The 26886-nt window shown below is 37.8% G+C and overlaps 1 protein-coding gene across 6 annotated transcripts in view; it reads left to right on the top strand.

The window, feature by feature from the left end:
- The first annotated feature begins 598 nt into the window (after nt 1-598).
- Nucleotides 599-26886, top strand: part of luzp1.S (leucine zipper protein 1 S homeolog) — a 60652-nt gene continuing 34364 nt past the window's right edge. For 2 of the 6 annotated variants that reach the window (XM_018248320.2, XM_041583169.1), the window contains exon 1: nt 602-1606. The gene's annotated coding sequence lies outside the window, so the exon portion shown is untranslated. 6 annotated transcript variants of the gene reach the window in all.

The raw sequence follows: 26886 nt of genomic DNA, 5'->3' as shown, positions 1-26886 counted from the left end.
GCTGCCAGAATCTGTGATGAGGGGTAAGTTTAAAGTATGGGGCATTTCCCCGGGGGGGAGAGGAGGGAGGGTGGTCTACGTGGGTGGGGGGTGCTGTTTTTCTACAGGGTTTCCTTCTCCTTTAACGCATTTTGGGTATCAAGCTACTCAAAAGACATAGTAACATAGTAAGTTACGTTGAAAAAAAAGACATGCCTATCAAGTTCAACCTTTAGTCTGTATATAACCTGCCTAACTGCTAGCTGATCTCGAGGAAGGCAATAAAAAAAAAACATTTGAAGACTCTCCAATTTCCCTCAAAATGGAAAAAAAAATTGAAAGACCCCTGACATTTGTATTAATGAGGTTTTGATCTTATACCAAGAAAGCCACTAACTTTAGCAAAGCTTTGCACTTATGTACCAATTGTAGATGAGGCCTTATATTTACTTATCAAAGAACTTATCTTCTGTGGGAAACAAGATGAAGTAAAGTCTGAATGCCCTGCCTTCCACTACCAACCTCTATACTATGTACAACACTACAATGAGACAGTCACAGGCTGTGGCTTATTTCAGTATGAACTGCACACATTATAGAAGCCTGGTATGTTTCTGTTTTTATTCATGTGGTGAATGGGCATTTGGCGGTCAGAAATGTGAAGGTGCTCAGCAGGACAGCAGCAGCCAATGCTTTCTCCAGACATACTGATGTGTCACGCGGAGTCAGAGGACAACAGATGTGACAGAGGCTGTTCATTAGGCGAGACTGTGGGAATGTCCCGCTGGAAGAGTTCAATTAGGCTTCATTTACAGGTAGTAAAGTCAGGCAGAGACGAGGCTAATTTGGGGACACATTTCACTTAAAGTCCTTGGAGCTATATTCACCCCCTTCGTGTCACATGTTCAGAGAGGTTTAAGTTTAAGCTCCTGAATCAGATGTGTTGTGCAGCCAATCCCTGCTTTAACCCATTCCCTCTCACACACCTGCCGACACATTTCATCCCGGCGCGTCTCAGTGTTTGAAGTGTCAAGGCAATGTCTGGTCACAAGGATAAAATATCAGCTATTTTGAATAATTTTTTTTTCTCTGAACTGCGCCCTCAACATCACCACACGCCCCACACCCAGCTTCTCGCCCTTCCTATTTTCTTTCGGTTCTTCAGCATTCCCCTCTCACTCCCACACGTCACTTACTGCTGAATCACACTTTTAATTCCCTCCTTCCCCCTCCTTAAATTCAAACCGTGCGTCTCTCTCCGGCATCATTTCTCTTTGATATTTCCACCCCCTCCCCCTTGTTTCGTTGGGCCGCCTCCCCCCCATTTCCTCCGGACTTTTATTTCCCTCTTTCCCCCTGGTCTCCCTTTGGCAACCCCTTCCCCGTGGCTCTCTTGGCCCCGCCTTCCTTGAGTAAAAGTGAGGAGTTAGCCCAGACTGTCCTTATATGGAGTGGGAGTGACGGCAGCAGAGTGGAGGTGGGTCCTGCTATAGGGAAGCCCACCTTACATTGTTACTATCCCCTGCCTGGAATGTGCTGCCTGAGCTCTGCACTGCGGGGAAGGGAAGAGGAAACGACTTTGCTAAGGAACTTGCTCTGCTCCATATTCTGATCATCCCATGGCACGGTAAGGAATGCCACCAAGGCAGCTGTTTGGACTTAATCCCATGTGGATACCGCTGTCTCCATTAAAGTTTTGCGGCAGTTGCATCACGGATTGGCCCTCCAGCTGCTGAACAGCACCCGCCTCTCCTCGACAGCCCGTGTGAGTTGTAGTTGAACAAGTGCTGAGGTGCGGTGTGCTGAACATTGCCTATCTCTCTCTCGCCTGCCCTTGGTGCGGAATGGCCGTGCGCCGCGCTCAATATTCTTTAGTCTTTCCTTTCCAGATGGGAAGAGGGAGGAAGGGGTGTCCGTAGGTTTCCTGGATGTGTGAGGGGACCTTGCTGGGAGGTTGAAGCCAGGCAGAGGTTAGAGAGGGGAAATGACTGCAGTAACCTCCTCTGCAGTGAGGGGGGATCAGGTGGCTGCGAGTAGCCCGTTGCTTTCAGCTAGGAATCAGCAGGGAGAACTCATTGCATATGGAGGAATTTAAGGCATCTCAATGAAGGTTTTTTTTCAAGGAAGCCATCCAGCAGTTAACTCTTCAGCTGCAGCACAAGCCCCAACCCATACAAAGGGCTCCCACCTTCTGCCAAGAATAGGTAGCTCAAAAAAAAAAAACCCCATTAATGGGGGGTTATCACTTATTTTTGGCAATGTGAAAAGCTGTACTGTGTAATTGTGTGAGATTCTACCATTTCATGTTCAGGTTTCCTTGTATGTGTTATTCCAGGACATTAAAAGGATGATTAGGTAGATGGATGGATTAAGATGATCTATTGGATGCGTCTATAGTTGACAAAAACAAGCGGGCAAACTATTTTGCTGCTCTCAGTCAATATTAAAACACATGGGGCTCGTTTACTGCTGTAGAGATGCACCAGTGCGGCAACTCATTCCAACAAATCGATGAATACCTTTGATTGGTCTGGGGAAGTTAGATGAATGAAAGCGGATATCTGATTGGTTGTTATGGGCTACTGCCTTGAGTACTTTAGGGCTCTGACACACAGCCGTTTTTTTCCTGTGCTTTCTTCCATTCAGACGCAGGGGTAGACGCACTCAATTATTGTGAAAGGGGCTGTACTCACACAGACGCATGTGGGACGCAGAATGTTGCATTTAACCTGCGTTCGGCGCATACATGCGCCTGTGTGAGTGCCTGTGTGAGTGCGTCTACTCTTGCGCTCCCCTGCAGCTGAACGGAAGAAAGCGCAACGCAGGGGAGCGCAGGAAAAAACAGCCTCATGTAAGTGCTCTAAGAATATCTTTACACATGTCTGCAGCAGGTTCAAATGAAACATGATGTATATTTCAGTGGTACATGGTCCTAAAGCACATATAAAAAAAAATGATAAGCAATTTGTCATGGGATTCATTGACTATAAAAAGAGAGATGTGTATACATTTTCATGGGATAGAATAAAAGCCTTATTATTCATGAAACCTTTGCTTCAGTACGGAATACCAGTGATATTCAGGGTGGTCTTTCCATTCCAAATGTGAAATGTGTTTATTTGTACTCTTAGCTCTTATGTGACTTTACAAAGCTGTGCAGACGTTTATATTGTTTTACTCACTGGACTTTATTATTTTTTTTTTTTTGTAAAGCTGCTAAGCCCAATGGGCTAATTTAAGTTCTAGGTGAACCTTAGTAACCGTCAAGGCACTTGAATGTACATCCAAAGGAATGCTGACGTAAGCACAAAACAGATGTGCATAATTGCATTTTGGGAGAATTGTGAATTTTTGAATAATCTACTGTACTAAATTCCTAGCTGAAGGAGCAAATGCTGAAAGTGTAGCTTAATAACCTTAGGAATAATATATCAATAGGCCCAGGGGACCTTTTTTACAAGTTTCAAAAAACAACAAATTCCAATTAATTTGATTGGACATATATCATTAGTGGAATGTAATCTTATGGCTGTGGCATACACCAATGCATTCTGGGTCTTATTTACTAGCAGTAAGCAAATTTGCCCTAGTGCAGCAAATCACAGCAACCAGTTAGAGATTTTCTTTCATTCTTCAAACTACAGTTAACCGAACAAAGGCTATTGCCAGTGGGCTAGTTCATGGGACAGATTTGCCTGCTGATATGAAATGACCCTGACTTAGCAATAAAACTGTCTGATAAATGGAACATTATTACATTGACTATTGCATTAGTGTTTTTAACTTTGGAGTTGCATGGTGTCTCATTGTGATTATTTGGATTATTAATTGATCTTATTCTAATAAAAATCTCATGTACCCATATAAGTATCAAGCCTCATCCAATTCCCAAATCAAGGGAGTGTTTATGCAGTGTTCATGGTGCTGGATACTGTTTATACACACTGGGAAAATCCCAAACCAATATCTCCAACATTTGTATACCAGCTTGTTTCTTTATTGTAAACTAGAATATGGTTGCTGTGGCTTGTGCTAGATTTGTATATTTAATAATTCTTCCCAATTTAACATCATATTGGGGTTATAAATGAAATGTTTGCATACCTTGTTAAAGGATGTTCGTATGTAGCTAAGTGAGTGTTTCACTGCACATGTGATACATTATAGTAGATGACAAACCAGGAAACATTGCAGAAGAGGCCTACGCCTATATGACAAATGCAGTAATTAGCTTGTATATATTTGATAGCAGGGACAAGGACATTATATCAGAGCTAGCTGTCGGGATATTATCTTGTCTTTAATTTAGTTGACAGGTACCTATCTTCTAAATGGTGGGCTCTCTTTCTGGTTAAATTATCCTGTTTTTCTAGAGTGATTTTACAATGACAGATGCAGTTTTGTTCATAGGGTTTCTAACATTTCTGGAAAAAAAAAACATTGAGGCATTTCTATCTTTATCCTTCCCAATCAATAACTTTGGCACCAAGAGTCGTCTTTCAGCTAGGTGCAGATTTAAGTTTCATGATTCTATCTTTTCTTTTGGATCGATTGAAGCAGCTTATCTGCACTATAGTCCAGATGTCAATTGGGCAGGTTTGATTTTCCTGTAAACGGATTATATTATATAGACTTAGATTTGTTATAGTGTATGGCCACTGTTCGTTGCACCACTGTAGTAAACAACCTATCATTTAATCAGATATTGGATGTTTTTATTCTACTAGACTGTGAAAGCTACCTACTAACCTTTTGTTGTCTGATCTGGGCATCTTTTAACCAAATTGTATTCGGCCTTACGATGCTATATGGAAACCGTCGGATAGTTGGTTCAAAAGAGATAACCAGTTGGACCTTTGTGGAGAGTCCGGTTTGAACCTCTAGCCAGCTAATAATCAAATCTGCCTATGCGGTAAGTGCTCTGTTTATTAAAGGGACAGTATACCCCCTAGTTTAACATAAATTCAATGCATAAGGCTTGTGCTCAACATGCCTATTGTTTTAATCATATGAGCTAAAAAGTAAGGCTACTCCATGTTTGGTCCTTGCAAGGTAATAAGATTTCCAGTATACAATCGTTCACCTTAACCATTTGTTGTGACTGTTTTGTTAATAGTTCATTATGCAGGCAATTGTCTATGCACTGGTATTCTAAGTATCTCCCTTACAAGCACCAAATATGGAGTAGTTTTAATTTCCCTGCTTGGCCTGTATAACAAAAACCATAGATTTTTTTTTTTTTGTGATAAATGGACAAAATGTGTGGCATAAGCTCTTTTTTTGAACGTCTGTTGAACAAGGGGAACACTGCCCCTTCAATTTTGGGTCTCTAAACCTTAAATCTTTCAGAATACTGTGACCCTTGATTCTGTGGAAGGATGTTTGGAAGTTGGGAGTTCTACAATATCCATATTTTTATTGCATGTACCAAGCTGTGGTTGCATTTATATGTAACCAGCTTTTCTTCTTAAAACTGGAACTGATGCTTTTTTTATTTGTAGTGCAGTGCTGATTTAAGATTAACCCAGCAAAAACATGAATCATATATAACCATATCTATACAAAGGCCTTTCATGGGTAACGTGTTGCTGAGTACCACCCAGCTGCAGAGTAAGAGTGATCTAAAATGTTACAGAAATGTTGGGAATGTGCTCTTCTTTTTATTGTTGATGAGGGTGAAACCAAATCCATCTACTGGTAATAGAATCTCATGATGTCCATTAAACCCAGGCAGAGGACCAGCTTTACACAAATGAGTTCCATGTGTGAAATGTGTACCTCTCCCTCCCCCCACTACATAAAAACCCATATATTCACTATTGAAATATATGTTCCCAGAAATATTGACAGTACAGGACATTCGTGAACAAATGGGATTTGCACTATTAAAGCTGCCATCTGATCGCATAATTTAAACAAATTCATACACCACCTAAATTTACCATAAAAGCAATAAAACAGTGGGTTACGGTTTGTAGCAACTGGATTTTGTTCTTTGTTAAATCATTATAAATTGTTGCATCCACAGTTTGTTTGGTGAAGAAACTAAGAATTTGAATAGAAAAGGTGTATTTTCTCTTCTGATTAAGTCTTTGTTCTTGAATGTCTTGAGTGAATAAATCATTTTAGTCCTTAATGACTGAATGGGTGTAATTTACCATGAAATGTGACATGTATACTGTCTTGGGTGTGAGCAGCAAATTTGTGATGGGTTTATACCTAATACAAAGGTGGGTAGAGCCCAAGGCCAGTGGCTCACACTTTACTTTTTTTACTTTTTTTTTTTTTTTTTTTTTTTTTAAACCTGTCTTTCAGAGGATTTCATTAAAAAATGCATATTTCCGCATTTCCTTGTGGAAATCTTATCTGTGCTGTTTAAAGCATAATGAGAGATTTAGTACTAGAGATGCCTCAAGTTGTCCACTTTTTCCTTGAAGGAGAACTAAACATGAATATGGCTAAAATGCCATATTTTATATATTGAACTCATTTCCCCAGCCTAAAGTTTCAGCATCTGAACAGCAGGATTTCAAAACTTTCAAACTTGTCACAGGTGGTCACCATCTTGGAAAGTGTCAGTGACACTCACATGCTCAGTGGGCTCTGAGTACGGTCGGACTGGGCAGACGGGACACGTGCGGTGGTGGTGCACAGAAAACTTTGCGCATGTGTGCCACTCAGGCATTTGCGCATGCGTGCCACCATGCATATGGGGGGGGGGCAGAGGTTTGGAACCCGGTGGGCCCCCGAATGTCCAGTCTGGCCCTGTCTCTGAGCAGCTGTTGAGAAGCTAAACTTAGGAGTTGTCGCAAATTATCAAGCAGAAAATGAGGTTCACCTGTAATATAAACTGATGCTACAGGGCTGATTATTAAATTCTGATGCTAGTTGCACTGATTTCTGAGCAGCCATGTAGTAATTATCTGTATTCAGGGGCACGGAGGGGCCAGGATCGCCCCTGTCTGTATTAATTACCAATGAGCTTTATATTGTGATGTTTATATTCTATGTGTACTGTATATTTTGAGTCGGTCCCTAAGCTCAGTAAGTGACCGCAGCACAGAGCATGTGCAGTGAATCAGCAGAAAAGAAGATGGGGAGCTACTGGGGCATCTTTGGAGGCACAGATCTTTACTTCTAAAGGGCTGTGGTTGCCTTGGGCTGGCAAAGAAGCCCAATACATAATGTACGTTTCTAGCCTACTTCTTTAGTTAAGCTGTAGTTCTCTTTTAAAGGAGAATTCAACCTTACCCTGCATAGTGCCCCCTCCCTCCTCCTCCCAGCCTAAGTGTTACCCTGGACAAATGCCCCTAATGTTTTACTTACCCCTCGGTGCAGATACAGGCATCAGAGTTTACAGGCGCCATCTTCAGCTGCTTCTGTAGTCTTTGTAATGAGACCAGAGCTTCGGCAATTTTGTACATTTCAAGCATGCTCAGTTGTTGCGAAACAGAAAATTGCTCCAACTGCGCATGCACCAACATGCCAGTCTCTTTCCGAAGAGATGGCGCCCGTGAACTCTGATGCCTGTCTGCACCGAGGGGTAATTAAAACGTTAGGGGCATTTGCCCCGGGCAACACTTAAGCTGGGGGGAGGAGGTCTATGTAGGTTAGGGGGGGTGGGGATTTTTTAACGTTGGTGTTGAATTTTCCTTTAAGAGACTAAACAATGTTTGTAATATCAGATGTGTAAATAAAATCATCCAGCCCCTGCATGCATACATTTAAAGTACAGAAAATTTGAGGTTGGACCGAAATGGATTCAAGTGAATAATAAGCACCGTGAATCTTAAAATGATGTTAAGCAGGAACAGGTGATCCAACATGGGAAATAGGGCACAGCTGTAAGCTCATTGGGTTAGTGGTGGTTTCTAGTAGTTGTGCAGATGAAGATATATTTAATGGAATGTGCTGTAAAAAAATTACCTATGAGAATTAAAAATCCGTCTGTAATTACCTGCTTGTTTTCTAAGCAGTACTTAGCTATGGAAAAACCACAGATCAGATTCCTGTGGTTCAAAAAGTAGTGAAACTCTACCTTTAGGCCGATGCTGATTGTTTGTTTTTTGTTTGTTTTTTTTCCCCGGTGGAATGCCTCATGTTTTGAAGTTGAAAGGATGTCATTTGAGATATGTTTAATGTCAACTAAAAATGTGGGCAGTCCCTTCAAACAATTTTACATTTGTGAACCAGACAAGGCCCATGCTAGCTGTTTGGACAATCTCTAGCTGCATTGTTCTCATGGTTTGGTCTCTAGACAGAGGTCAGCATGGTTGTTCATGTTACAAAAAGATGTTGTTTACCTACTAAGGCTAATGGTAAGGAAGTAGGATTGTTTTTTTGGGGGGGCATGGGGTTGCTGGTATAATATGCATTTGAATCCATGGCTTTCTTACCATATCTTGTAAAATTGTACATGGAGTTTAACAGACATTGATGTTAATGTAGAGTAAAGCAAGAGTCTTTTCCATTCCTTTTTTGACCCCTGTATTGTGGTGCAGCATTAAATACCATGAACATGGTTCAGGGTGGGCTAGGTATATATTTTTCTGTTCCAAGCAGAGTGAAAACTTAAAATAGTTCCACACTCATTGGGGGTCTTTGGTATAGTTAGTTTTCTCAATATGGTTTGCTAAAAACTCTTGTATTGGTCACTGGAGCTGGCAGGCTATGGCTGAACCTAAATTACTTTTGGAACTGAAAGAGTGACTTAATTATTCTTTACAGACAGAAACATTCTGATAAATAGACACATCACAATTTCCATCTGTTCACCTATTAATTTTGTCTACGGAGTGCACCATTCCTATGGATATATCTATAAAACCAAAGGAATGGTGCACTCCGTAGACAAAATTAATACCTGGGTGCTGGCAAGTTTGTTTTTGCTCCTGACGAAGATCCCTGTGGAAACGTTGAGAGATATATATATATATATATCTCTATCTCTATCTATCTATCTCTCTATCTCTCTATCTCTCTATCTCTCTATCTCTCTATCTCTCTATCTCTCTATCTCTCTATCTCTCTATCTCTCTATCTCTCTATCTCTCTATCTCTCTATCTCTCTATCTCTCTATCTCTCTATCTCTCTATCTCTCTATCTCTCTATCTCTCTATCTCTCTATCTCTCTATCTCTCTATCTCTATCTCTATCTCTATCTCTATCTCTATCTCTCTATCTATCTCTCTATCTCTCTATCTCTCTATCTCTCTATCTCTATCTCTCTATCTCTATCTCTCTATCTCTATCTCTCTATCTCTATCTCTCTATCTCTATCTCTCTATCTCTATCTCTATCTCTCTATCTCTATATTTATATCTATATCTCTATATTTTATATCTATATCTCTATATTTTATATCTATATCTCTATATTTTATATCTATATCTCTATATTTACTTTTTTTTTTTTTTTTTTTTTTTTTTAAAAAACCTTGAAACACATTTTTCAGTTCAGTGTGTTTCAGATAGTTTTAAAAAATAGTGGTGAGCACAACTTTCCCTTGTTTGTTATAGTTATACAGGAGCAGTGACCAGCTCCATGTTGTAGCTCCCAGCCCTCCGAGCTATAGTCAGGTGATCCCACTGGTGTCTAATAAAAGGGCAGCCAAGTTTGGGAGTTTTACTTTGAAAGCAGCTAGTAAGTTGCAGGTAAAACTTAGTCCCTTTGTAAAATGTATAATTAAGCAATTGAATTCTTAATGAATCAGATGAAAATTAAGCGTAGGACTGGCCAGATATGGGATGACTTTGACGTAGTTGGCCAGCTTAAATATATTGCAATATATGGACAAACAATCCCTGTGTTGTTTAAAGGGTAAGGCATTTTTTAGTAGCAGTATGCACAAAATGTCTCTGTCTTAAATATATTGATAATGGGTTGAGTGCAGAGGACCTCTTGTAGTTGACTATATGTTTCAGATAGTTCACCAGAAATTACTTTTTACAAAGACTTTGCATTTTATTTTTGTGACCCTTTTTTTTTTTTTTTTTTTTTTTTTTCTAATATTGAAGTACAATGATTTTCACCTTCTCAAGGAGCTCTGGGAGTGGGGGTCGCAGACTCTTTAACGGTTATAAATTGATACAGTTTGTCCCTGTTGAGCAGAATCCCTATGTTTCATTAAAGGCAGCTGTTAGAATTGATACAATAGTTGCTAATAGTCCCCCATTGATGCTGCTGAGAAATGTAGGAACTAAATGTAGCAAATTGTAACAGTTCAGAATGTTCTGGATCACTGATCTGCCAAACTGAAACAACTAGACATTTTTACATCTGCAATTAATATAGCGAATAAAAACGGTTCATTCCAGTTCTATAATTATATAACTAGCATCATTACTACATCTGCTGCTGGCATTTTTGTAAACAAAAGTTCTTGTAAATATGTCATAGAAAAGCTGTGGTAATGTGTAAAGTACTGAAAGACCTGGGACCGGTTATCCAGAAAATCCAGAAAACTGGGGTTTTCTGGATAACTGATCTTTCCATAATTTGGATCTTCATACCTTATGTCTACTATAAAATAATGTAAACATTAAATAAACCCAAAAGGCTGGTTTTGCTTCCAATAACGATTCATTATATATTAGTTTGGATCAAGTACAGGGTACTGTTTTATTATTACAGAGAAGAAATATATTTCTTAAAAAATTTGGATAAGTCTAGGAGAGATGGCCTCTCTGTAATTTGAAGCTTTCTGGATAACGGACCCCATACCTGTACCATGAATCAGAGCCGGGCCAACCCAGCCAGGCGTCCTAGGCAACTTGGCCAGCCACGGCGCCGGCTGAGTGTGCTCTTGATTGCGCATGCACAAAAATGCTCTCAAATGCGTACAACTGTGCTCGAGCGCGGCAGTCGGGGAGAGACGGGACCGGGTAGGAGACAGAGCAGGTACGTGCCATGCGTCTCCCCAGCTTTGCGCCCTAGGCACGTGCCTACTCTGCCTACCCCTAGTTCCGGCCCTGCCATGAATTGATCGAAAAATGCTTTAGGAACTAGAGTAGCGCAAAGATATGCATGGCATTTACCCCTAAATCTTTCCTCTCAACTTCTTGCCATGCATCATAATGATATGTAAAGAGAGGCCTTTATGTGACTTATGGTAATGTAGATTACTTGCTGATTAAACTGTGGCATTACTTGACATGAGTTAAGGTGGCCATACACAATAAGATCCACTAGTTTGGCAAGGTTGACAAATGAGCAGATTTCCCCCCCCCCCAGATATGCCCAACAACAGCAGGGTGATATCGGGTTATTTCGAACGTTCGGCCCTAGGGTCTAACAATCAGATTACAACAGAGACTGGATGCTGACGGAACGAGGACCGCATCAACTAGCGGATGCAGTACTTGATCACCAGAAAAATCAAACCGTGGCCAGATATTGATTGGGGAAATCCGTCGGAAGCTCCCATACACTGGCAGATAAACTGCTGAATCAGTCCGATATTGGCAGCTTTGATCTGCTTGTGTATGGCAACCTTTACTTGAGTTTGGATTTGATTTGGCTGAACCAAATCCTGCAAAAAGTGCTGGGCTTCAGACAAAAGTCATTTTGAAAATAAAGAAAAGTTGCTATTCTGTTCTCCCACACTTGTAGTTGTCTAACCAGAAATGTCTGCATGGTAAATGGGGCAATGATGGCCCTAATTGTTCAACTACCATCAGATATATAATGAGGAGCAGCATTACTAAATTTCTGTTTAAAAAAAGGAGCCATTTTGTAACTTAGCTGATACCAGTAGCTGAATATTTTTCCATACATTAAATTGCTGCTGTAATAACTTGATTTAAGTATATATTGATCCGATCACAGCACCAATGCATATACTATACATAGCCAAAGTTGTATTCTATTTTATTATGATGTCTTTTATGACCCTTTATATATCAGAAATGTTTAAGCACATAAGCATCAATAATTCATTCAAATCTTCCGCAGGAAAAATACAAATGGCTAACAGAGAGACCTGCCAGCACTACAACAGGTGTTACGGGCAGAAAATACTACTTTATTTAATCTGAATGGTTAGTGGAAGGTCGGAAAATAGGCTAAAATCTGCATGTCTATGACCAGCTATAGCCCCTGTCACTGACTTGTAGCTTTTATTCCATTACCTTGACTTTAAATGCTACTAATTGTTAGAAAAACTCACATTTTTAGAGGTTTTCTGTTTTTTTTTTATATTTCAGTGCATTCTTTTCTTCATACTTTTATTAATCGGAACGTTTAATAAATTCAATTCAGTCGTGGTTTTAGAGTTGATGAGTTTAGTTGTGGTTTAAAAAAGCTCAAAAAACACTACAATACGTTTAATAAATAAGCCTCCAAGTTTTAAGTTTTTAAAAGACCGAAATTGTTTCTCATTCATTATTTTTGTATTTTATTTATTTTTCACCCTGCTAAATAAAAGGCGTGCATAAACTGTTGCTACCTGCAATGGCCATTTAAAGTTAAAGTAATATCACCCTGCACTGGTAAAGAGACTTGCTATAATCCTTCTACCTACAAGACACAAAGGGGGGGAATTCACAAAAGTGGTGATATTAATGCAAAATAAAAGTGGAGATAAAAATGTAGGTGGTTTATTTTACCTAGGAAAAATATACATCATTTTTCTCAGGAAAACCTGGGCTTTCTAAATCTGCCTACGTGTTTGTGTAATTCCAATTCTGTAACAAGATATAAGGGTCTAAATACAAAAAATGCTATTTTGCATAATATAGAAAATGTTTTATTATCTTGGGTCAATTGCTGCTAAAACTAAAAAAAATGGCTGGGAGGCTTTACTTTTCCTTTAGATAATACAATCACTCAAATTGCTTAGATTGCCTCATTCATTAAGCTAAAACTAGTAAAATAATGCAAGTGTGAGTTAAAAAACTTTTTACATTTCAAATTGTATAAAATACACTTTTTTTTTGTTTAATCAGCCCTGACTATAAAATGCTATTCCCTATTAATATGCTAATTCTTCCCCAGTGGGGCACCTACAAGAGGTGTGAAATAAAGACTGGATGAACCAAAGCAGAGCAAGTTATCTTAGAATTGATCTGACACATGGGGAAGAGTTATACTGAGCTTTACTCCATTTTTAAAATGTTGAGAAAATGTAGTTAAAATGTAATTTTTGCACAATTTTTATGTCGTTTGCAAGACAAATTTATTTCTGAATTTAGGCGGATTTCTGTTTGTGAATATGGAGAAAGTATATTACTTCAGTTTCCCACCACTTTTACTCCGTTTTATTTCATGTTTTACTTCAGTTTATCACCACCTTTACTCCACTTTTCCCCCCTAAGTGTAAGAAACATTGTGGGTTATGCCTGTTTTTTGCACTTTACACACTGTTGTGCAGGTAGCAAATGACCCCAACTCTCTAACATGCAACAATATCATGTTTACAGGTAGGGGGATCTGTTATTTGGAAACCTGTTATCCAGAAAGCTCTGAATTATGGAAAGGCAATCTCCAATAGACTCCATTTTATCCAGATCCAAATTTAAAAAAAAAAAAAATATATATATATATATATATATATATATATATATATATAGAGATATAGAGATATAGAGATATAGAGATATAGAGATATAGAGATATAGAGATATAGAGATATAGAGAGAGAGAGAGATCTATATATATATCTATATAATTTTTTTTTTTTTCCCTGTAATAATAAAACAGTACTTTGTACATGATTCAAACTAGATATAATTAATCCATATTGGAAGCAGAACTAGCATTTTGGGTTTATTTAATCTTAACTTGATTTTCTAGTAGACTTTAAGGAACTGTAACATCAAAAACTCAAAGGGGCTGATTCACTATGGGTCGAATATCGAGGGTTAATTAACCCTCGATATTCGACTAGGAATTGAAATCCTTCGAAGTCGAAGGATTTAGCGCAAATTCTGCGATCGTACGATCAAAGGATTATTCCTTCGATTAAATCCTACGAATCGAAGGATTTAAATCCAACGATCGAAGGAATATCCTTCGATCAAAAAAACTTAGGCAAGCCTATGGGGACCTTCCCCATAGGCTTACATTGACTTCGGTAGCTTTTATCTGCCGAACTAGGGGGTCGAAGTTTTTTTTTTAAAGAGACAGTACTTCGACTATCGAATGGTCGAATGATTTTTAGTTCGAATCCTTCGATTCGTAGTCGAAGTAGCCCATTCGATGGTCGAAGTAGCCCAAAAAATACTTCGAAATTCGAAGTTTTTTTACTTCAGAATGTTGTTTTTTCTGTCTTTAAACACTCAAGTTATTAAAAAATCGCAGGTTTTGAATGTCGGAACCACTTGAAGTTCCTGCTTTACACTTCCCACATATTGCTGCCCCAGGCTCCCCCGTATGCTTGTTTTGCATGCCAGCTGCACCTCAACACTCCCTGGTGTCAGTAGTACATTGCATAAAGCTTCTGTACCTCTAACAGTGTCAGTGTCCAGGAAACCCACAGGAATATATATCCCTTCTAAAGAGTGCTAGGAATGTTTAAGCCTATTTGTCCTATTCTGGGATGTAGTATATGGTGCCCTATTCCAAGATAGTGCAAGGCTTTCTTAATGTAGTACCTCGACAGAAGTGAGTTTCTGGAATTTCTTTCAGGTGTTTGCAACCATGCATGGTAACACCAGGAATATGTATACTCAGCAAGATGCTGCTTTTGCATATGTTGCATATGAGGAGTGGTTTAGACAAGGCAAAGGTACATGACCGTTCCCAGTCCAATGTATAACCATGAAAAGCCATCAGAGGAATGTTGTATTTTTCCAATGCTGTGGCTGTTCTTTGCATGACATATGCAAGTGCATGTTTGCTCAGATGCAGAGACTGAACAATTTTTCTAAAGATCGTCACGCAAGACTTAAAGGAAAAGTTGTGAAACAAAAAAGAATAGGTGTTAATCGAGCCATGCAAAAAAGAATTCTTTCAGTTCTGCTAATGTTCAGCATTGAAATGTAGTCCATGTTCTTTCATTGGGACAAGAGCAGACAAGCTATACCAGGGAGGTAGATTTATTTTCCCCCGTGGCAAATTTCAGCATGAATATTGTCAAAGGGGAACTATTGCGAAAATGAAAATTTAATATAAGCTTCATCACACTGAAGTAAGAAACTTTCTAAATACAATAGATTAAAAATTATTTTCTGTTTCTAAAATAATAAAGTTCATCTTCAATATTCCTCTCAGCATCTGTTTCTCTTTATTCTGTTTTCATGCAGCAGTTGGGTGTCAGATAGTCATTGACAGTTAGATCCAATATATCTTACAGGGGGCTTCTTTTCCTAGTAGATGAATTGGAGCTCACTAAAAAACTGATTCCAGTACAAACAAAATCTAACAAAACTGCCTTTTGTAAAAATTCTGCATGTAGAGAGACATGATGTCTGGTGCTTTTAGCAGAGCGATCTCTAAAACATTTTTTAGACAAAATGAGCCCCCCTATAAGATATATTGGATCTAACTGTCAATAATTATCTGACACCCAACTACTGCATGAAGAGAGAAATAATTAAGATAAACTTTATCATTTCAGAAACGGTGCAATTTTTTTAATTAATTATATTTAGAAAGTCCCTTATTTCAGTATGCCGAAGCTTATATAAAATTTTCATTTTCGCGATAGTTCCCCTTTAAGTGTTAATATTTAAAAAAGGTTATGAGAGTATGTCGATTTTTGGATAATGTATGTTCCTGATTACTTAAAACATATTTTTTTAACATTATAGTTTGCTGATGCGTGAATCAGAGAATCCTTAAGCTGTAGAGCCCAGTACTATGACTTGATATTTCAGTGCATGAGAGTCATATTGTGGTTGATACAACTAACTCAAAGGTTCTTTCAGTAAAGTGTGAAAGGATGTCCAGTGATGTGGTCCTCTAAGGGTATATTTACGGCCCACAGGACTGATTAAAGTTTCTATAACATTGTTACTTTGGCATTATTACATTAATGCTATGGGGGCCCATATATAGATAGTGATGTGGGAAAAATGCTAGCTAGCATACTTCAAGTGTATCTAATACTATATGTGAGTAAGCAACAGAATGTTGAGTAGCTTTTAGTCTTCTTTAGGCTGTGATATACACGCTGATGCTTGTGTTTCTCTAATATCAGACTTTCTTTGCAGCTTATCTTTCATAATTATGCCAAATCATTTCACAAGGTGGCCATGTTTACTAAACAGCTTGGGTTGTTTGTGTATAGGTCATAGTGTTCAGTTTCTTTACTGGCGTTACAATGGTAACATTTCTTTCCCTGCTCTAAAAATAGTACTATTGTGTGATTTATTATTGATAGGGAAAGAAGGATAACATGTCTGCAATCTTTACCTTGGTATTCATTTGTTCAGTCTTCAGTTGGGGTATGTCAGAATACAGCAATTTTGAAATTTCCATTTATTATTTAATGGTACCTTAATTGACCTTAATTGTGCAGTCCTTGGGTAAAGCAAAATTCTTACCATTCCTTTGGCTTCCTACCAGCTGCTGGGAGTTTTGGTTCAAAAGCCAAATGACTATTTGGTTGGATATCTCAACTCTCCTAAATATTATTGCATGCATTCCTTCCTGCTAAATCTGAAGAGAACTTGTATACAGTATATGAAGCCTCAACCCTTCAACATTAGTGAACTGCGTTTTCCAGCATCCTCCGATTGGTTGGTGATTAAGTAAGCATTTGTTTAGAAGATGTATGGTCTAGGGAGCTTATATACTATCTGTTCATTATTTGTCCATAAATGCCTATAAACATTTTAGCAAATTTCTTCCACCCTGAAAACCACATCTTTGCTTTTCTAAATGTTGTTTTTTAAAGTACAAAGGAGTACTTCAGGTTAATGTAAGATGCCTTAAGCTAGGCTTCGAGCTAGGCTTTTCAGATATTTGGCTGCATGTTCAATTAGCAGTGTTTAGATGCTTTTGTTGGGTGTATGTTGTTGTACAAAAAATGGTTTGACCCTGTAGAACAGAAGAAGAACAAGAATGTCTTGCAGAGGAGGAAGAAACCCTTTCATTGAGGTGGAATGTCTGTGCATATGTGATACTTTGCTCAGCAGCTCCTCTAGATTGTGAAAAATGTGTGTTTGTCTAGTATTGTATTGTAAGATGCTTCTGGAGCTGATGGTAAAGAAGTGAAATGAAAAAAAAAGGCAAAACCTTAAAATAATAATGTATCTTATGTTTGGGGGAAAATAAACCATTTCCTTGAACAGAAGTCTGTTTATGGCTTCTCCATGTCCATAAGAACCTGAAATACGCCCTCTGCCTTGAAACTGTTCTGAATGAGGTGTTGTGTTTGTTATCCTAAAGAGGTGATCTCAGCTGGATAAAAATGTTCACCTTGTGAGAGCTTTGTTTTACATTGTAAGATCTGGGTGGGGTAAAGAATATTGTATTAAAAGGAAAAAAAGCGACAATTCCTGCTTTTCTAATCCTGCCTCGTCTTGTCTTCATAAACAGACAAAACTAGGCTGTTCACTGTGTTTCCTGTGGTGCCCTGGTAAAAGGATGCCAGCGGACAAGTGTTGCAACAATGTAAGTTGCTTATACAAATTAGTGTGCTGTTACTTCCATCATATAAATCACTTCAAGTAAACTGTAAGCTTGTATCCGTGGATCTATAGGAGGCAGGGAAAAATATACAGTTCAACGGATCTTGAGTTTGCAACAAAAAAGTGGTTTAGAAACCTCTATTTTCCTTGATTTATCCACACCGCAGGAAAAATCACATTAGGGGCTCCTGAAGACGCATATTTGAGTCTTTGACCATGGGTTAGGAATCCCTCATATAGTTCTCAAGTTTTCTCTTTTCTGCCCTCACATAATATATGTAAGGGGTGGTTGCATTGTGCTATTTTCCCACATATGGAATTTCAGATGCCATCTTTGTGGCTTTGCTGTACCGGATACCTGTAAAGGATATTCATTTTGTAAAATACTACTCTGTGGAAAGTTTTCTTATAGACTATAGAAAAAGAACTTTGCACACATTTGGAGCTAGAAACACCCTTGTAAAGATACAGGTACAGTGGTAGGGGGAAATATCAGATATACTCTACAAACATGCCTTAGGAACCTGCTTTAAGCAGAGATAATTACTGGAAAAGTAAGATTTTGAAAATGTAGTAAATCTCTTTATTTAGAATATAAATATATTTTCTATGTTAGGACATGTTTGGTCAAACCAAGTTTTCTTTTTTTTTTTTTTCTTCTCCCTATAAACCTCTTAAATAATGAAAAAAAAAAAAAAATCGAAATATAAAAGCGTCTGGACTTCATATGCCTGCACTCAAATATCCCCAGAATGTTTTGATTTTGATAAATCGTTCTATTTTGGTCTGGGGAAAAGGAAATGTTTTCATTTCATCTCCATCCCTGAGAGCTGGAAAAATAGACAGGCATTTCTATTCAGCTCTGCATATTTCTCTTGTGTGTTTAGTTTCTCTAGTATATTTGTAAAAAATGGAAAATAACATTTATTTTAGACATAACCAATTTGTATGTTTGTAATGCTTCACAAACAGAAAAATATAGTTATATCATATTTCTAAATGAAAATTAGACACAAAATACGTATTGTGTCCCAACATGGACCAAATATTAATAGTGTTACTTGCATGTAGAGACCTTATTTTCCTCTGTGCATATGCCAAAATGTATGCAATTTGTTTTTTTTCACCACTGGTTTTTATTTTTTTAATTGATTGAACTAATATTACAGAAAACACAAATATAAAAAGTGAAATAGGAAATGTGCACAAGTTTTGCAAAATTAGGTGTTTTTTTTTATTTATTTTTTTAATTTAACAGAATTTTTTACATGTGGCCATCACAAAATATGATTGCAGATGCTTAATATGCTTTACATGTAATTGTGTACAGCTTTATATTATACTCATGGAGGCTTATAAAGTTGGTTTTAGAGGTTTTTGAAACCACAACTAAACTCTAAAACTACGAATGTCATGAGATTTATTAAAAAATTTGAATACGAAAAGTACAAACGGGGAAAAAATTGCTGAATGATTTGCTAAAAAATATGAATACCTCGAAAAAATTCTTGTGGAGGAAAAATCTAAAAACCTCAAAGTTCAAATTGATTTAAAACTGCCCATTGGGATCAACGCAGCTCCCATTGACTTCTATAGCAATGTGAAAACTACGTTTTTGCCTTACAGGTTTTCGTGGTTTTTTCACTTAACAAATCTTGAATTTTTTTGTTTGTTTTAGAAATATAAACAAACCCAAAATTTTTAGAGATTCATGGAAAGAAAAAATCAATTGTGGGACTGCATTTATGAACAGATTTTTAACCCTGCCCAATCAACATCTGGCAACTTTCGGCTAGATATCGATCGGGGAAGCCAGTCAGAGGGCCCCACACACTGACCAATAAGCTGCTGACTCCGTTTGTAGGTAGCTTTTATCGGCCTGTGTATGGGGGCCTTTAGACATTTCAGTTTTTCCATACTCATGCAAACCTCACTTTCTTTTCCACCTGAATGCCCTAGCTATTTGAGATTAAAGTCTGTCACTTGTCATATATGAAGAGGTTTCTATGAGGGAGAGAGTCCAATTATAGCAATTAATGACTCTTGTTATAACCATACCATAAAATTATTGGAATTTTTAGATAGTGGCACCCGTGTTTACCACCTGGTTCCAATTTCTGTAGCTGCACTGTTCATACTATACAACAGCTGAAAGTCCTTTTGTTTGAGTTTAAGCAGTTAAATGTTATAAAGTACAGCTTCCAACAGTTCCTGCTTCCCACAGTCACTCTCTTTTTCTGGGGGGGCACGTGTCCATACACTCACATTAAAAAAAAAAAAAAAAAAAAAAAAAAATAAATATATATAAACAGGGGGGTTGTGGGAGCACTCTAAAGGCTTTAAAGTATATATATATATAAGTATAATAAATGCTATTGCATATGTACCCAAATAGGGGTTATTTTGTTACAAAGTTATGATCATAAAATTGATAAGCCACCATACCACGTCAAGGTAAACCCCAAATGGCGGTCCCTAACTTGTTTTATTTTTTATGTGCATTCTAGCATTACCTGTAATCAATGTCCATTGAACGCTGTTTTTTCACTGAGGGCTAAATCCTCCCCAGCCAGCAATCAGGCTTTTAAAGGAGAGATATTCCCAAAACAAACGCCCAATTTTAAAAGCATAGGATCACCACTAGTTTAATGGGGGGTATGGGGTGCTACAACCACTGAAGCTATGCCACAGCTTCCGGCTAAATATACAATATCAAACGGGGGTTGTGGGAGCACTCTAAAGGCTTTAAAGTATATATATATATATATATATATATATATATATATATATATATATATATATATATATATATATATATATATATATATATATATATATATATATATATGTATAATAAATGCTATTGCATATGTACCCAAATAGGGGTTATTTTGTTACAAAGTTATGATCATAAAATTGATAAGCCACCATACCACGTCAAGGTAAACCCCAAATGGCGGTCCCTAACTTGTTTTATATTTAATGTGCATTTTAGCATTACCTGTAATCAATGTCCGTTGAACGCTGTTTTTTCACTGAGGGCTAAATCCTCCCCAGCCAGCAATCCGGCTTTTAAAGGAGAGATATTCCCAAAACAAACGCCCAAAGGAATGGTGCACTTTAATACCTGGGTGCCAGCATGGGAAATAAGCGGTGAAAAAGGATTGCGGCACTCACAGGGTTTTAGTGAAAAAAACAAAAAATGTTTTATTATTAAGCCTCAACGTTTCAATCCCCCACAGGGATCTTCGTCCCCCTGTGGGGGATCGAAACGTTGAGGCTTAATAATAAAACATTTTTTGTTTTTTCCACTAAAACCCTGTGAGTGCCGCAATCCTTTTTCACTATAGATAGATAGCAACCAAAAAACCGCACTCACAGGACTTGATTTGTGCAAACAAAAGTGGTTTTTATTCCGACGTTTCGGCTCTAACACTCGAGCCTTCTTCAGGAAGTGAAGCCCCATATACGATATAATGACGTCACAAGATGGAGGTTTTGGCACCAAAATGGGGGTTTAAATGTTTGGTTTGTACATTGCACGGTGTTCACTTCCTGAAGAAGGCTCAAGTGTTAGAGCCGAAACGTCGGAATAAAAACCACTTTTGTTTGCACGAATCAAGTCCTGTGAGTGCGGTTTTTTGGTTGCTATCTGTATTATTATGTAACCAGCACCCAGGCAGATGCCTATTTTGTATGTGAGTGCTCCAGCTTGCTTGTGAAATAGAAATAGATATATATATATATATCTATGTTTTTGCAACATGGAGATGGGAAATTCTCTGTGTGGAGCCATTGAGTCTACTCCAGATCAAATCGGAAGTTTATTGTGCCCTATATAGGGTCAAAACTACCTCCTCAACCAGTCTCTTTGGAGGTCTGGCTAATATCTATTGGATATCATCATTTAGGGGATGATCTTGGATGGACCAGCAGATCTTACGAGGCATGTATTAAAGTGGACCTGTCACCTACACATAAAAAGCTGTATAACAAATGTAATTTGCAAATTAAACATGTTACCCAAATCGTTTTTTTCATTAAAGCATCCATACCTGTTATAAAGGAGTTTAAATATCTGAGCTGTCAATCAAATATTACCTACCCCGCCTCTATGCCTAAGGCATAGAGGTGGGGCAGTCAATTACTTTCACTTTCCATTCAGCACTTCCTAGATGTCACTGCACTCCCCACATCCTCCGCATACTCTATAATTGTGTAGGGCAATGTGTATGGACATTTGGTCCCTCATTCAGACGAATATACAAGATTTTGGGTTGGTATACAACTTTTCTTAAAGGGATACTGTCATGGGGAAAAAAATTTTTTTTCAAAATGAATCAGTTAATAGTGTTGCTCCAGCAGGATTCTGCACTGAATCCATTTCTCAAAAGAGCAAACATATTTTTTTAAATTCAGTTTTGAAATCTGACATGGGGCTAGACATATTGTCAATTTCCCAGCTGCCCCAAGTCATGTGACTTGTGCTCTGATAAACTTCAGTCACTCTTTACTGCTGTACTGGTAGGAGTGATATCACCCTCCTCCCTTCCCCCCCCCCCAGCAGCCAAACAAAAGAACAATGGGAAGGTAAGCAAATAGCAGCTCCCTAACACAAGATAACAGCTGCCTGGTAGATCTAAGAACAGCACTCAATAGTAAAAACCCATGTCCCACTGAGACACATTCAGTTACATTGAGAAGGAAAAACAGCAGCCTGCCAGAAATCATTTCTCTCCTAAAGTGCAGGCACAAGTCACATGACCAGGGGCAGCTGGGAAATTAACAAAATGTCTAGTCCCATGTCAGATTTCAAAATTGAATATAAAAAAATCTTTTTGCTCTTTTGAGAAATGGATTTCAGTGCAGAATTCTGCTGGAGCAGCACTATTAACTGATTCATTTTGGAAAAAATTTTTTCCCCATGACAGTATCCCTTTAAGTGTCCACAAAATGGCTCCTGCCTGTGTGCTGTGATTGTGTAATTCCGAGACTGAAGGAAACAAAATTTAACTAAGAAATGTAATGTAGGTAAGTTTTATTTTGCTCAACTTACATGATAAAAAATCATTTGTAATTATTTCTTAGGACGACAGGTCCCTTTTAAGATTTTATTGTTGAAAATAGAAAAAGGCAAAAAGATTTGCCACGTGTAGCACAGCGGAATTTTATATTTGCCACACCCCCCAATTACCATGTCAATTTTATAAAATTTGGCAGGTGATGGAAAGTTTGAACACATTTCTGTGGGTGTTAGATCAGGTTTTACAGTATGTGTTGCTAATAATAATGAATTGCCCTTTAATCTGCAAGTCACAGCTACTCCAAGAGACCTGCTTATCTTAAATTGTTTCAATTGTTTCTTTGCTTATATTTAATTGTTACAAATGTATTGAAGTGCACCGGACACATGTTCTGGGCTCTCTGCCAAAAGCCTCTTATTTAATTCCGTTTTAGAAACTTTGTATATTTTTCTGGCAGTTCAGTGCAGGAGATCCAAGAGAAAGTCAGGACATTTCAGTAACAATCTGGGACTGCTTGTTGAGCTGTCAAAATCAGGACTGTTTTGTGCAAAAAACAGGACAGTTCGGAGGTATTAACACTTTAGAAACGTAGCCAAAGGCTATAGTCAAAAACTCATGAAACAGTCTGACTGCTCACCTCTGCTCTGTGATGGTCCTGCACATTTAGGCACAGCTTTGGCCTTGGTGCAGACATACAGGGTGGCGTTCAACATGAAAATGCATTCTCAAATGTTTCCAAGACAGGAGATACATGATACCATTCCTACAGAAATTCTGAGAAGTGTTTACCTCCTCTTGCTGCAGGCAGAGTGAGATATTACAGAAGGAGGCAATTTGACAGCAGATAGAGGCAGTGACACTAGATAAGACATCACATGGATAGGACAGTATTCTGTGTTTTGAGGCTTGAAAGCAAGCTTAGATTACTTGGTTGTGAGCACTTACAGTAATTGTGTATAACCAGATCATCCACAGACAGGCTAGCTGTGCCAGCTGTCATGGAAAGAACTCCCAGTTACCCATTTTAGCTGCAGATGTTAGAGGCAAAGTTTAGCAACAGGAATGTGGGCATTTATTATTTTTCCCTGAGGTGCACAAATAGCTGATAGTGTTCACTAGAATATCTTGTTGAGGGCCAAAGGCTATGCATCTTATTTTTACATAGATTAAATTTTATGCAGGGGGTATATTGTTGCCTGTGATTTCACAAATACGCTGAATCATATTTTTTACATTTTTTTACGTTAATGTATGCTATATTAGTACAGGCTAGGCAACTAAAAATCTCACTCCTCATATCCCTATACTTTAAATGACAGTTGGGGTACCATATCCCCATTGGACCTGTTTTTAGCAGTGTTACAATGGTTTGATTCCAAAGCTAAAAAATGTGTCTCTTATGAAAGTGTAGGCAGCAAAAACTACCCTTATCTTGAGTGAGCTTTACTCTTCTGCTGCTCAAGTGATAAGCACTGCCTGAAATATTGATTGTAAACTCTTGGAGTGCATAGGAGTCATTGTGATAACAGCTTGTGCACATTTATGAACAATTTCTTGTGCTACTCTTTGTGGTATATGCAAAGGTGGTGTAAAAACGCCAGAATGAAAAGGCTGGACATTGACATTTTAGTTTTCTACATTCATTTTTTTATAATCTGACTGTTGGTTGCATTCTGGGGTCATTGTTATCAGATCATCTTCTAAGGAAAGATACATTCCTGTATAAATGTTGAATTCGTAAATTAAGTGGACATCTATTATTTTCCATGTAATTCAGAGCAAAGTGGCTGCCCAATATTTGCTGCATGTTGCATGTGTTTTAGACATGTCTAGATAGTCTCTTGTATATGTACCCGGCTTTTATTAAAATTACTTTTACATTACGGTTGGATCAAAGTAAATTCTCAGTGACTAGTAAATGTGTGCTAGATATGAGCAAAATACAAAACTCTGGTAAAAGGGTAGTAGATGAAAAGATTCAGGGACACCGCTTTACAGTTAATACATCATTAATTTTATTTGACTGTGTTGCATTTCATTCAGTTTCATGGGGGGTTATGGTAATCACTAACAGGCACATTTTTTTGGACTTAATACCTTTCCATTCCATGTTAATGAGTGTTAAATAGGCTTTTCAATCTATGCTAAATATATTCACATTCTCTAAAAACACTGTAAATAAAAGCTACTCGTAATACTGACTGATGGTAGCAATCATCTTAATAAGTAGCTTATGTTTTACTTGAACGTTTTTCTAGTGACTCGTGTACAGTAAAGATCCTATTTTCTTTTGACAGTGTGTGGCCAGCCTGGCAGTGCACAGAGTGTTCTGATAGTAGGACTATACTATTATCTGTTATAAACATATATTTATCAGTGCTGTACAATAAATGGATGTATAAACTGAATATGCTGATTGCATTCCAGAAAATTAAACAACCAAAACTAATACACAAATAAAAAAGGGCCCTGCCCAAAGGAGAGGGGCCATGAGCTCCACTAACTGCAGAACAATATTAGGAAAAAATGAAGTACAGGTATGGGACCTGTTATCCAGAATGCTCGGGACCTGGGGTTTTCCGGATAACTGATCTTTCCGTAATTTGGGTCTTCATGCCTTAAGTCTACTATATATTAATTTAAACATTAAATCAACCCAATAGGCTGGTTTTGCTTCCAATAAGGATTAATTATATCTTAGTTGGGATCAAGTACAAGCTACTGTTTTATTAATCGAGAAAAAGGAAAACATTTTTAAAAATTTGGATTATTTGGATAAAATGGAGTCTATGGGAGACAGCCATTCCGTAATTCGGAGCTTTCTGGATATCTGGTTTCCAGATAAGGGATCTTATACCTATACTAAACTTCTATAGTTACAAAAGGGGTCACCAAAGGACAACTCTTTGAATTTGCTGTGTATGCTATGGATTGAAATCTGTGTACCCTTATTTTAGTGTTTAGTTTAGTGTTAACAAATACCAGACGCAATGCATTAATATAGAAAGATTTTGCCTTATGCCAGTATCACAAATATTAATGTAGATTTTACCCATGATTCATATGTATAATACTAGGTATTTAGTAAAGACACAAAAACACACTGCTCTTTCCTAAATCAACAAATTAAAAATGTTTTTTCCATGTACCATGGCTTCCTTTAAAAGCCCCTAATTCTCACAGGGTCAATCAACTCCTCCCTCCCTTGTTCCATAAGTTCATGAATTTAGGGAAATAAAGTCCACTGATTTCCATAGTGGGAATCTATTATCCAGAATGCTTGGGACCTACGGTTTTCTGCATAAGGAATCTTTCCATATTAAATCTCCATACCTTAAGTCTACTGAAATCATTGAAACATTGTATAGGGTTGTTTTGCCACCAATGTGGCTTTGTACAGCTTAATTTCAATCAAGTACAGTGTACCGTTTTATTATTCCAGAAAATAAGCAAATTATTAGTTTTTTTTTAAATGTTAATTATTAGCTTACAAAAGACTTTCTAGTGCATTATTACTAAGGGTGAAAGTGAGAATTTGGAGTAAAAATGAAAACTCCAACATTGCAAATTTGCTAAAAGAAGAACATGTTTTGAAGAATTAACTTTTGCATAGGAGTAAATTCAAGTCTTGTCCTGGTGACATTTGTCCAGTGAATACTCTTCAATTTAGTAAGAGCGAAGAACAATGACAATTCACCATGTCTTTTTAATGATTTTTTTATTGAATATGAAATGTGTTGTTACACCTGGTGAATTGAGATAAACAACGGTGAGAAAATTCACACTTTAATAAATGTGCTCGTATAGGAGTTGACAATCTCTTAATTTGGAGCTGTCTGGATAACGGTTTTCCAAATAGTTTATGAACAGCATCCGTAAAGGTGAACTCTTGCATCAGAGAGTAAAAAGTGTAAACCTTGGCAGATAGGCAGTGGGATTCAGAGATTATTTTGAGCATGGATTTGTTGAGTTGTTGTTTCTATGTTTAAACCCTGTTTAGAGATTTTCTTTGTTTAAGGGTTTGCTGGCTGCAAACCTTCACACTCATTTGCAATACTATGGAGCAGATTTCTAGGGGTTTAAGAGCTGCCATGAAACACAGGCATGGAAAAAGTCCCTGGGATGCCAAATAAAGGTGTCCATACATGGGCCAATTAAAGCTGCCGACAGACCGTGTCGGCAGCTTATTGGCCCGTGTATGGGGCCCCCCGACGGGCTTCACCGATCGAGATCTGGCTGAAAGTCGGCCAGATCTCGATCGGATGGGACAAAAAATCCCATCGGATCGCGGCCGCATCTATTCGTTGAT

The sequence above is a fragment of the Xenopus laevis genome, chromosome 2S, assembly GCF_017654675.1.
Source record: "Xenopus laevis strain J_2021 chromosome 2S, Xenopus_laevis_v10.1, whole genome shotgun sequence".
NCBI lineage: Eukaryota > Metazoa > Chordata > Amphibia > Anura > Pipidae > Xenopus > Xenopus laevis.
This window is presented reverse-complemented; position numbering and strand designations above follow the sequence as displayed.